This window comes from Plutella xylostella, chromosome 13 (assembly GCF_932276165.1).
Source record: "Plutella xylostella chromosome 13, ilPluXylo3.1, whole genome shotgun sequence".
Classification (NCBI taxonomy): Eukaryota; Metazoa; Arthropoda; class Insecta; order Lepidoptera; family Plutellidae; genus Plutella; species Plutella xylostella.
The window spans coordinates 1,793,215-1,807,574 of record NC_063993.1 but is presented as its reverse complement, the minus strand read 5'-3'; the positions used below and the strand labels follow the sequence as shown (position 1 = coordinate 1,807,574).

At 36.3% G+C, this 14,360-nt stretch overlaps 1 protein-coding gene across 1 annotated transcript in view; it reads right to left on the bottom strand.

Moving 5' to 3' along the window:
• Positions 1-14,013, bottom strand: part of LOC105392990 (protein O-mannosyl-transferase TMTC1) — a 102,006-nt gene extending 87,993 nt beyond the window's left edge. Inside the window, exon 1 of the mRNA XM_038112032.2 lies at positions 13,707-14,013. The gene's annotated coding sequence lies outside the window, so the exon portion shown is untranslated. The remainder of the gene's footprint in view (positions 1-13,706) is intronic.
• Between the last annotated feature and the right edge of the window lie 347 nt (positions 14,014-14,360).

Here is a 14,360-nt window from a genome sequence, read left to right as displayed (position 1 = left end):
GTTGATTGATACTATGTAAAACTGTTATTTCCGACTTTTTTAATATTGTTTATTATATTTGCATACACCAACCACTTACGAAAATTGGCAAGAGATAATTCCTATCGAAACGAAACAAAAGCACGACGCAATTAGCAGAAAACCAATCATATATCACGGCGCCTTTTGCGCACAAGTTATCGCTCGATCGCCGTGCCACAGTCGGTTACAGGCCACACTTAGCGCGTATATCTGCGCCGTGCCCAGAGCGGAACACAAAGGATGCACTAGACATTAGATAAAAGCGCCACAAAGACCCACGTCCTCTCCACTCCAGAGCAGACGCCAAACGAAACTCAAAGACATATGTAAACGAGTGGCCAGATTAAATTGCCTGAGAGGTCACGTGAGCTCGGCGCAATCACGCTGCCAAGAGCTCCCGGAATTGGCTGACAAAATCTGGCCAATTTCGGCCACGCCATTGCCACTGGAACAATCCCGAGTTAAAAGGTAAGCGGCCGCGGCGCCGCGTCATCCATCAATCAGTGAAGGATCCCGCTCCGGAATTTATGGAGATGTCACGGCGTTGTCGAGCGCATCACGATATCAATATGTTAAAAACTGTTTTTATGCCAAATAAGGTTGTGTTGTGTGTTTATTTTTGCCGCTCTCGTGACGAATGTTTTTAGCAGTTTACTGATTGCTAGCAATCTAGAGATTTAGTACAGATAAAAATAACGCGCACGAGCTATGTTTGCCCGTGTTATGAGGCTAAACGCCTATTGCATTATTATTTATTTACGCGTTCGTCGCCGGTAAAACTGTAACAATGGAAAGTTTACTGTTATTACGCCCGTCGTAGGTGTCGTCCGCGCCGTAATCACCGTGTTTTGACAATGTTTGCGTTGTTTCAAAAATAAGCGGCGTAAATTTCCAGAATTTATTTGACTTGTTATTAAACTGTCGCCGATTCAAAAGATTTCAGCTTTGATTTCAACAAAGACGTGTAACTTTATGGCTATTTTTGTTGACTATTTATATCGTGATGTTAATAATACCTACAGATATCAAAGTAATTTTGGTATTTCTATTATTTCCTCAGTGACTCGAAGCAGGTACGAGATCGAACCGTTTTCTCCGTAACTGCTCGGATCGTGCCTAAAATAGTTTTTCGTTTTCTGCCGCTAAGTGTATCCATCAATGGAAGCGATCGTAGCTCTTATCGATGTTTGTAGTAAGTTGAGATGTTTGAGGAATCGGGAATCACTCGCAGTCACGTTCTTTAATACCGCCAGGGGGTGCACCGCGGATTCGCGATTTACATAATGTTTTAGATGCCTATATACGAAGAAATGAAAAAGTTTCAGTGAAAATAGCACCCATTACTCCTAATTGAAGTACGTTTAACAGCGCACCAGAATATTTCCAACTAAAAACGTATTGTGATCTATTTTTTATTAAAAGTATTAAATACATTTTGGTCATTTGGTGTCGGCATTTTTCAAGTGGGATGGTTTCATTGCTTGTGAGTGCAGAGAAAAGGGGCTGGCTTGCTTGCTTCGCCTCCAACTACCCCTTCGGGGATTACAGTCATGAGTATATTATTATGCCATGTATCTGTATGTATGTACGAGTATGTATGTAAGTAATCTCCCACAGTAGTCGCGTCCCCGATCTCCCACAGTAGTCGCGTCCCGGGAGTGCGGCCCCGGATCAGTATGCGGCGCGCGGCGGCGGCGCGTGCGGCAGCTCTACCTTCACGGATTTTTCTCATATTTTACTTCTATTAGTTTTACTTCTGGCTGTTAGCAAAATGGACGTCAAGGAGTGTTGCATGTTTGCATTGTCTGAGAAGAGATGCGCTTAATTATAAACAGACTTCATTGTCTGCTTAAATGCTTGCGGTTTAAGTTTGCGGAGCTAATAATAATAATATAGTATGTGGGTACAAATATCTGCCTTTAAACAAATATCTGCCCGGCCGGCGATCAAACCCGGGGTCGGCAGTTAGGGCCACTAACTACTACACCATTCGGTCATCAATAGCCCCGAAGCTATGTACCTCGGAAATGGTTTATTAAATAAACACGATTTGAATATTATATTAGTGAAATTACAAATTCATTCGTTACTTTAATTTAGTGAAGCTTAAAATTTAATTTTAGTTGTATATTTTCTACTTGTGCTTTGTATTCATTTGTTTTGAAATGACATAATTATTGTATAACACAAAGTAAGTGATTTAAAAGGTCTAAATTAATTATCATTTAAATTAAACAGACGTTATTTCTACATTATATGATCATTCTACGCGATGCGTTTCGAAAATATCGTCCTTAATATCCATCACTGTAATTTTCGCCAATAATCTGTTTCCCCGAATGCATTTCCCCACAAAATACTTACTTATGTTATTCACAGCAATCACAGCTCCCGTTCGTAGAACACCAAATCCCATCACTCGGACAGGAGGTCACACGACGCCTTATTCTGAGGAGCGTGAGTCACTACACTCACTAATTGCAATTAAATTAAATATGAATAAAATCGAAAGGTATGGAGCGAATATTGTTTCTTCAAATTATCTGTTTGACGTGCGATGTGTATGTACCTAATACATACAATCCTAACTAATATTATAAATGCGAAAGTAACTGTGTCTGTCTGTCTGTCTGTCTGTCTGTTACTCTTTCACGCCAAAACTACTGAACGGATTTGAATGAAATTTGGTATACATACGTTATAGACCCTAGGAAAGAACATAGGCTACTTTTTATCCCGGAATTCCCACGGGAAAACTTTTTAAAGCGGAGCGAAGCGCGCGGGAACAGCTAGTACACTATAATTTATTGCGAGACTCAGCCAGTGGAAACATTTTGCGAACAATATTAAGTATGTCAGTATTTTGTATATATCATTCTGTACTGGATCTGCAGTTGGCATGACTTCATTTTTAAATACGTATTTAGGTATATCATTCTCCTAATATTCCTAATTTGTATGCATTTAACAATTACATGGCATTATTTCACCGAATTCCGTGGTGATCTGCTATCGGAACAGACTAATAATAAATATGTGGGGACATCTCACACACGGCCATCCGACCCCAAGCTAGGCAGAGCCTGTGTTATGGGTGTCGGACAGCTGCTATATCTACATTAATATATAGATAGATACATACTAAATATAAATATCAACACCCAAGACCCGAGTACAAATATCTGTCTTTAAACAAATCTGCCCCAGCCGGGAATCGAACCCGGGACCTTCGGCATAGCAGTCAGGGTCACTAACCACTACGCCATTCAGCCACCAGACAATGGAAATATCGTAAGCTATTATGAAAATTGCATGCTTAAAGGTAGCACAAGTACCTAGAAACCTAGAAGCTAACACATGACATTTACACACATGAAACTTTCGCAATTCTGTGTAATAGCAAAGTGAAGTATAAAAAATTCACGGTTCCCTGAAGACATCGCTCCGCAAGACTCGAGTGGTTTTTAAACTATTACTTAGAAGAAATGGATATCAAGAAAATTATATTGTACTTATGCTAAAGTTTTAGTATGTATATGTTCAAAAAATAACTTTCGGCTCAGTAAATCAGTCCCACTTACATACTGTACTGTACATACTCTCACACACGTAACCCTTTTTTCTTCGCGGTAGTCGGGTAAAAAACCTCACTGTTCTCGTGAATACTGTGATTTTTTTAGCAAACTTATATGTAAAGCGCTTCCAATATCATGCAAAAACGTAGGCACGTGTTTCTAAGTAAAACATAACATAAAAATGATTCTTAAAATATTAATATTTGAATGGACAAAAAAAAATACAAATTTTGGCGTATTCACCCATTAAAAACGCGAAAGTTTGTAAGTATGGATATGATTGTAATGTTACTATCACGGAAAACTTAACTATCTAGATGAACAATTTGGTAGGATGTAAGTAGTATACTGACCCGGGATTAACACATAGGCTACTTTTTATCCCGGAATTCCGACACGAAAACCCTTTAAAAAGCAAAGCGAATCTCACGGGAAAGGCTAGTGAGTCATAAAAGGCAAAATGTAGAGCTATGTGTTATACGTACGTTTAATATATATATATATATATATGTAGTATAAGTATATATAAATGTATTATTATATATTATTAGAATGTTAGGTATAGATTTATATATATATATATTTTTTATATATTATGTAGGTATAATTATGGTAGATTTCATGTAGATATATTTTTTTGTGAGATTCATTGATTGATTTTTGTTATTTTTTTGCACTTCCCTACTTTCTGCTCCTGAACCTCCTGCAGGTTGACTGGTAGAGAATGCTCTTAGCATTAAGTCCACCTCATTGTACATCTACGTTTGTAAATTGTGCAATAAAAGCATAAATAAATAAATAAATACGTAGTAAGTGAGCTTAATACCTCGGAGTAAGATGACCCTCCCGCATGGCTTGCGATTGAGAGGATCTGGCGACTGCGAACCCTCACAAAGAGGAAAGGAAGATAATTTAATAAGCTGTTATTAAGAATTACTAATATGGCATGAGGGGGACTAATATAAGATACAAAGGCTGATGTTTTGACATCGTAGCGTACCGTCGTAGCGGGTGCTTTGGAAATTAATTCAGTTGTATTCTATGCTCTACGTTTACTAGTAAAATAGTTTCATTAATAGTGAAAGAATTTTATTTCACTATTTCTATGTAATTCTGAACTTTTTAACCATAAGAACATTCACTATTATAATTAACTTCTTAATGCCTTTCCATACATGAATTTTGATAAGATACTCTTTAATTTGCATTGCAATTTGCATTAATTATCATACATTTTGAGTACTTATTTCATACAGCTGCATTTTGAGAGCTGAAATGTAAAACTATGTTCAATTCGCGCTGAGTCACCGTATTCGCGAGGTCGTTAAGACCCCTTTAATACTTTCACTTAAATGAAAATGCTATTAGCTCCTTGGAGTATCCCTACAATAATACCTATTATCTTTACTGTTACGAGACGATTCGGTTCTCAAATTATAATACGTTTAACTTTTATTTGCACTTAGTCTGAATGTGCTGATATTGCTGTGGAAAGTTATTTGTTCTCTTCAAAGTTATGCTTATTATTATTATTATTATTTAATTCTTTATTGCACAAATATATAATAAATGCACAAAAGGTGGGCTTATGCCGCTTTCTGATTGCGCGCGTTTCGGGGTGCCAAGATGCGGGTTTTATTCTTAAATTAGGGTGTCTAGATGTTGTATTAAAGGCACTCAAAATGATCTTTCTTTGCATTGCGTAGCTCTTTGATAAAAAATTTCATCCCATGGAATTTACAGGTTAAAAAAGTATTAACGCTATTGATATTTTACCATTTTTAATTTAAGGTTTGATGTATATTTACATGTACCTACTTGCACCTATACTACTCAAGCCAAACTCAAACTCAAACTCAAACTCAAATCTTTTATTCGTGTACACAGGTAAATTCAGATCTAATACAATTATCAGTAGGTACATTCCATGTACTGCTTATTCATTAAGCATACGAACATATTGAATTGCTCAATGGCTCATGCTAAATAACAAAAATGCATGCAAATACACAAATCAATTAATTACATATTTTATAAGTACATTGAAATTTAAATTAGTCAGGTAGGTATACAAATACATACAAGATAATATTAATTATGTTAGAAATGTCATTTATTATAGTGTTCTGTCGTCAAATAAAAAAATTAAAAACCGACTTCAAAAAACCACTAAAACGTAAGAAATAATTTAAGGTTTAGACCAATCCTAGGTCACAGTATAAATATACCTAAGCAGGTACTGTTCTTTTTTGATGTTGGTGCAGTGACAAAGTAGTTAATCTGAAGAAATATGGCACCAACTTCAAAAAAGAACAGTACCTGCTTAGGTATATTTATACTGTGACCTAGGATTGGTCTAAACCTTAAATTATTTCTTACGTTTTAGTGGTTTTTTGAAGTCGGTTTTTAATTTTTTTAAAATTATTATTTTATTTTGTTATTTTTAGTTTATTTGCAATAATTATCAATCAAAAGTAAGATGCAAATGATACCAATATGTCCTACTCGTTAATACGAATCATTCGAGCCCAAACACGAGGTAGTTGCTATATACCGTTGAGGAGTTCCCTTGACTGCCTTCCGTTTCCATCATCAGATCAGCTCAAGGTCACCATCATATCTTTTTGTTATAATAACAATATTTACGTTATAAATTTCATAAGAATCGGTTGATAAGTGCCCAAAATGGAAATTTATACCCCTGTTTTTACCCCTTTACCCACCCTTGGGGGTGGAATAAAATTCTGAAAAAAAAATGGGACCACCCCTGAGCTCAACCCAATACATCAAAAAAAGAATTTTCAAAATCGGTCCATAAATGGCTGAGTAATCGATGAACATACATAAAAAAAAAAAAAAAACATACATACAGACGAATTGAGAACCTCCTCCTTTTTCGAAGTCGGTTAAAAAGTCGGTTATTGTGTAATAGCACTTAGCAATTAATAATTCACATAATCTTTTCTTAAATATTTTTATGTCTAGGTCTCTAATACAATTTGGTATTTTATTGTAGATAAGCGGTGACATGCAAAAAACACTTTTATTCATTAAGGCTGTCTTTGAGGTTTGAGTGCATAGCCTGTTCCTATGTAGCGAACGTATCCGACTGCAGTGATGTACTTCTGATGCCTTCAAGAAGAGCTTTGGATTTGATTTTACAAATACACCTACTTCGTAAATATAGAGACATGGCAAAGTTAAAATTTTGAATTTCTTAAAATAGGGCTTACAGCTGTCTGTGGTTTTAAGGCCACACATAGATCTAATTATTCTTTTCTGAGCCTTGAATACTGATTCTTTCTGACTACAGTTACCCCAGAAAATGATCCCATAGCGAAGTGTGGATGCCACATATGCATGATAAGCTATCACAAGTGTATCCATGCTAACAATGCCCCTAAGTCTGTAAAGCATATATGAGTGCTTACTGAGCCTTGCGCAAAGATCTATTGTATGATCATTCCACGTAAGTTGGTTGTCAATATTAAGACCTAGAAATTTTGTTACACGTGTTTCAGTTACTGGTTGATTGTTATAATTAACTCTGACTTCAGGAGTGTTTTTCCTCTGATGGAACATCATCAATTTAGTTTTGCTGAGATTAGCTACCAAGCAGTTGTCATCAAGCCAGTTGATTATTTCTGTCAGGTTATTATTAATTGTTTCCTCATATTTGAGCTCATCGGTGCATTTTATTATGACAGTGCTATCATCGGCAAAAAGGATCATTGGATTTGAAACATGTCTCGGCAAATCGTTAATGTATGTCAAAAATAAAAGCGGGCCAAGTACACTGCCTTGTGGAACTCCATGAAGTATTGGTCTATTATCTGAAAGATATCTAATTTCCATATTAGTTTTAGGGCACATTTTTGTTATTTGTGTACATTGGTTCCTATTACTTAAGTAAGACTTGATAAGTTCAATAACATTACCTCTGATACCATATGATTTTAATTTACTTATTAATATATTATGATTAACATAGTCGAATGCTTTTGTAAGGTCCATATATATGGCACATACAGGAGTTTTCTCATCGACACATATCATAACTTTTTTTAAAAAGTCAAAAATTGCTAAATTTATTGTCATATTTTTACGGAATCCCTTTTGTTCGTCAATAAGGATATTATGCTTGTCAAAAAATGATGTCAAGGAATTATAAAGAAATTTTTCAAATATCTTGGAGACAATTGATATTAAAGCTATAGGTCTGTAAAACTGCAGTTCTTCTCTGTTTTCTTTTTTGAATATTGGGATTACAATCGCTGATTTTAGTTTATCAGGATATACTCCACTACTAACACATATGTTGATTATGTAGGCTATGTGGGGGGCTACAGATTCAGCTACATATTTCAGTACATGAGTAGGTATCTCGTCATATCCAACACTGTTCGTGTTTTTGAGATTTTTGATTATCTTAATTATTTCATCAGGGCTTACAGGATTCACAAAAATAGATTCGGTACTGGATGCCGTGTGTTTATTAAGTGATGCTGTCTTTACTTGAGAATATTCAACTTGGTCTATAAAGTAATTATTAAAGGCATTAGCTATTGCATTAGGGTCAGTTAGTAAGTTGTTACCTATTTTGATCTGTTTAATTTCCTCTTTAGGGAGATTTGAGGTACTGTTTATTACTTTCCATGTCGCTTTTGACTTATTTAATGAGTTTTTTATAAAGTGGTTGTTTTGTGCTTTTTGTGTGAGTTTGATAATTCGTTTAAATCTCTGTGAATATGTTTTTAATTGTAATTTATTATTTTCTGTTGGTTGTGCTCTGTAGTTCCAGAGTAGTTCTCTTTGTCTTCTACTGCACTTCCGTATGCCCTTTGATATCCACCTTTGCTTCTTTTTAGTATGAATTCTAATGATCTTAAATGGAAAGCAGAGATTAAAAATTAATAGAAATGTCTCTAAGAATGAATTGTATACAGCTTCTGGTTCATTTAGACTATACATATCTGCAAATGTTAGGTTTTTTAAGTGTTTATGAAAAAGTTTAAGATTTTCCTCACAAAAATCTCGTTTTTTTACCAACCAGTATTTCATTTTAGTATATTTTTTTACAGGAATCGATAGCAATTGTGCTGTATGGTCCGATAACCCGTAATCAAGTACCTGTGCTGTACAACCTCTTCTTATGTTATGTGCATAGTTGTCTAGACATGTTCCGCTAGATAGACGGGTAGGTTCATTGATCTCCAGTTTTAGATTGTATTCTAGTAGTGTGTCATGGAAAAATCTAGACTCACTGTTATTCTTTAATCTGTCAATGTTAAAATCTCCACAGAGGATAATTTTTTTATTAGATTTTTTACATAATCTACTCAATACGCTGTCTAATCTTTCATAAAAAATCGCTAGATACTTCTTCTTTTGTTTGGATTTAGGTATTCTATAGGCACACACTATAATCATGTTATGATCAGTAAGCTCTACTGCGCAAAACTCAACAACACTTGTCACAGATAATTTGGCTATATCTTTGATTTCTTTGCATTGGTGATCGTTTTTTACTAAAATACAGACGCCTCCTCTTTTCTCATCAGTACGTGAAAAGTTCGCCACTAACTGAAAATTTGGAATGTTTACCATCTTTTCTTGGCCTGATCGTAAGAATGATTCACTAGTACATAAGACATCTACCTCAATTTCCTCGGACTTAAGATTTTCTATGTGAACTGCTAGTAGGTCAGACTTATTAATAATTCCAGCAATATTTTGATGCAATATATATATATTATTATGTACATATGTGGTTTTGGATTCTAGTTTATTTGATTTACTAACGAAAAAATTTTGATTGTGGTTCCTTTTTACCGTTTACAGGTGAATCATTGTCAAAATTATTAGCAATGTCCATGATTTTATTTAATGAATATACAATGTCATCAAAAACTACGTTCATTCCTACGTTATTTACATATCCTTGTTGAGAAAACATGTCAAAACTATATTTTATATTTTCATTAGAGTCCATTAAGAAAACATGCTCATGTGTTGACACATCCAAATACAATAGATTATTGAATGTCTCTACTCTCCAATTGTACATAGTCTTATATCCATTGTATTTATAGGTCGGCATGCATATCAGAATGTTTGTGTTTTCAATATTCCTTGTAGCATTTCTAATCAAAAGGACCAGTTCAAAGTAGTCGCTTGTTTTTTTAAAGTCTTCTTCTCCTATCATTACAATGCAGACGTCTTTTCTAGTAAGGTTTTTTGTATTTTCCGCAAGATCTTTAAATAGTTCTCGGATTCCTGCATTTGTATTCAAGTTGTGGCAAATTTTGTAGTTTGGTACTAATTTTTCTTCACCAATTTGCAATATATTGTTAATCTTGTTGGCGGATATAATCAAAACCTTATTTTTATTGTTTTGCTTCACAGGCTTCGGTGGTTGTCGGGTTGTCGATTTTGCGTTTTTATGTGTTTTCAGACTTTGCTCCGTTCCAGGGTTAGTCTCAGCTGTTACAGGACTCGAGATACTAGTTTGTGTCTGGGCATCGAGTTTTTTAAGATGCGAAGTTCTTGGTGTTTCCATGCCGCATGACATAGGTGATGTCATATTGTCACAATTTTTTTTCCCCTTCTTCCTAGATACATTTGAACTATTTGACTTCTTCAGTGAGCCATCAGTGTTATTATTTTTTCTTTTGTTGGGGGTTGTTATGTCATTTTTCAGACTGTTGGTGACCTTTTTCATTATGTCGTTGTCTTTTTTGAGTTTTTCAATATTACCTTTCAGTTCTGTATTTTCTAAATTTAATGTGGATATCTCTTCGTGAGCCGTTCTCAGCTCTATGGTAAGAGATTCTATTTGATCCTTAAGGGTCTTTATTTGGTCATCTTCATCATCGGATATTAAAGGCATGCTGTTCGTGGTGCCATTTAGTGATAATTTTGAATCCTCAGCATTTTCGATAGTGTCGTTACTTACTGTTCGAGTGCGCCGTCGTCTTCTAAGAGTGATAGTGTCCAAAAACGTTTCCATTTTTTAGATTGGTATATCACTCTAGAACAATAATATAGTTCATAAAAATTAAAAAATGATAATATGTTATGTTGGGAATTGAACCCGCGCTCCCACGTAGTAATTATAAAATGAAAAAAGAAATGTGCGATGTTGGGGATTGAACCAGCACTCTGCCAATCATTGAGACGACGTCTTGACCAGTACACCAGTAATGCCGATGCCAGAGTAGTTGAAAATAGGTGATATAATCTCGGACATATGATCTCGGACTAAAAAGACGTTAGTGGACTTTGAACTTGTTTACTTTAGTGAATTGCACTATTGTTAATTTCACTTTGTAATAATGCAGTTTTATCAGTATTTCACTTCACAATTTCACTTGTTTTAGGATGTTACAGTTGCGAGTCACTGGGTTTTGTCAAGTAGCACTATTGTTTACATTCAGTTTAAGTGATAGTCATTGTTATTGTCACAGCTTTAAATTTCACTTTATACAGCAATTTATTGGAAATTTTATTATTATAGGTCAAAAAAATCACTTATTTTACAAGATCACTTTGTTTTTTTTACGATTTGTCCACTGTTAATATTTTTTTATTGTAACTAATACGGAGCTTATGTTATCGTGGCTCAGTAGCGCCATCTCAATCTCTTATCTCTTATAATGAGAAATATTCTCGATCTACCTACCACAAAACTGATAAACTGATTTTAGAGCTTTCAAGCCAAGTAGCAAAACATTTTCAGACGACACACAAACCTCTAAATTTACCAAAAAAATACAAAGTCTTTGTGAACCTCGTGACATAGAACGTAAAGTTTTGTTCCCACATTCCGCGCGGTCGTGAGGCGGGCGCGGCCACAGAACGTAACTCATTTCATTACAAATCTCTTCCTCGCTGCTAAGAGGTTGTGTGCAGCGAAAGCTTTACAACGCATTTCTGTAGTAATGACTGCGAGCTGCTTAAAAATTCCATTTACTAACCTCCCCCTGCTTCGGTAACTGCCGGCAGTTGTCATTCTTTGTCCCCTTCACCTCTCCCTTCCCCTACTTCTGACGTTTCATCAAATTGTCATTTTAATGGAGAGCAATTACTATTGAATGCCGCTGCTCATTTTCATTATTTTTGCGCTTATTTGTATTCATGCGCCTGTTAACTTTATTCAGTAATCTGTGCTTATGTTTTCTTTTTGCTACTTAAAATAGCTTTTTCAGTGATAAGACCGCTTTTTTAGCTATCAGAATAATAATTGATGTACCTAATTCTAACCTGTTTTGCGACCAAATAAAGAATACTCAATTGAGTCATAATACCAACTTCATTAATATTTACAGCTATACTGCTTGTATTTACATAACAATGTGAGAAATTTGGTAATAAAAGCTTCTTTACTATAATATAATTTAATATGGCTCCATCTGGAACTCTTGAAATATGAATATTGTTCAATTTCAATATTCAATGCTCAAACAAACAATGTTTATTAAATGTCTACAACCTACCTACTTATTTGATTTAGTTCTGCATATGAGCACAGTTTTATTTCATGAATAATAATATTCTTCGTCACGTCTCCACACTACAAATAGTTGTCTGGAAGAGATATGGATTGGCGATAAGGATACTCTTGTCCAGTTCTATGTGGCAAAGATACTTATTACATTTATAGAAAAATAGATTTATAAATTTTTATACAAAAATACAATGTTAGAAATTGTAAATGTAAATGTATTTTGAACCCAACTTAAAAATAATATTGATATTCCTATCTAGAGTCGTGTTTCACTATGATTTATGTAGTACATTTTGAAATATTATTTGTTTTTGAAGTTGAAACTACATATTCGATGAATTGTTTTATTCATTATAATTTAACATTATAAAATATACGTGCCAATGACATAACCCTCTGATGGAGAGCAGAAAAGATAACATAAAGTTGAATTATGTTATTTACTATCTAGCTATGAGCCGACGAGGCGGGGGTGGGCGCGGGACGGGGGCGGGCGGGCGGCATCCATCACGGCCTAGCGACATTTATGCGATACCGGCCTCCTCACTCAACACATGAACACCACAAATTACATTCAAAGCCTGACCTTTTCCCCGACTCTGGATGTTTCACCGAACAATTCTTGTTAAAAGCTCTCTCGACCGATCGCTAAACTAGTCTGTAAACTTCCCAACGACCAATAGCTGTCATTACCGAGCTGTTAGCACCCCGCAGAGTTCATAATACGACCAAGAAAAGGTATTCAGCAGCTGCAAGTTCAAGGAGTCAAGTGTGCTCTTTATGTCAGCTGCTAGCCACAATGCGGAAACCACCTATAGAAAGGTCAGTTGATATTTGATACTTGGCTTTACAAAAATATAAACAGTCTCACTTGCGTCGTACAAGGCGCTATTAAGGATGTAGGCACATTTGTTACCTTCCTGCAAATGTTTAGCAAAATTCCAGCGCATACTGTCACATTAATTTGTCTTTGAATTCATTCCATAATGTAGGCAATTAGCTGTTAAGACAGGTGTAATGTTTACTCTTGAGCAGGAGATTCGCGTGCGAGATAGGGCGCGGGCACAATGAGCCGCTTTACGCTTTCATTCCGGCCGACCGCGGCCGCCGCCAAACACATCGCTTTATCGCTCTAATGAACCGCCTGTCTCATATTAATTCTGCGATATCGCATCCCTTCGTGTTTTCAACAAAATTATATCTTTCAGTATTCTTTATTCGCCCGTTTGTAGACGCACTTCTTTGAACTCGTTTATCCTCGTTTAGACGTTATATCGTTCGCGGAAAAAGGGAAATGTAAACTATGTACTTAGAAATTATAGAATCGCAATATCAAACAACTCGGATTCCGCACAAAGCTCGGAAATATTTCCAGCTGTCTTCTATCCGCCCGGGATCAGATTAACGAACCGTTTCGAAAATTAAATAAAATTCTTAAATCAAAGTCAAAGGCAGTCGCGATCTCGCAGACCCTCGCGTCCCGAGCCGTCCCGGAGGATTTGTATCCGACTGATAAATATTACATTACCCCTGAAAGAGCAGCGTGCCTATCAGTCGCGGCCTACGACACGGAAGGAAAAAGACGGATCTTAAATAACACTTACCTTTTTATTTTCTCCTTAAGAGCCCATCTTTGGGAGAAAACTCGTTATTTTATGAATTTCGTGCCACCTCACTTAACGTCACGGTTGTTGTTAATATTTAAATTCTAAATTAGGGAGAGTGAGTCCTTGTCTTTGTTTAGGTAAATTACAGCACTTGTTAATGTGTTGAGAGGCTGGGTAGGCCAGGAGTAGCGAGTAGGTCGGTCGGTCGCGGGAGCGGCGAGTGTGGCGCGCGGCGGCGGCGTGCGGGCGCCCGCCTCACAGCTCTGTATCGACTGACAGCCGACAAGCGTGTTTTGGCCGAGCTGCCAAGCTGCAGTGAGCGGCACGCATGCGTTGTGCACCCAGCCTTACATTCCGACCACCCTACGACACCGCCGTGTTACATTTTCACTTGAAACATGCAAAATATAACCTTGAGTTTCCGTAATAGGGGCGGGCAGTTTGTGAATTTGATTTGGCGAGTAAATAAAGCGTTATTAGTGTATCAGTGTGAGGAAAGTGTTGAGGAAAGTTCCCGTGACCCCGTGGTCCCGCTGGATGCGTGGAGAGGCTCGCGATGGATGCTAGTTGTAATAGTTTTATCATGTTCACGACTTATTTAATATTTACGAGCCGCAGCCGGCAGCCGCCGCCGCCGAGGCAGGAGTCGGC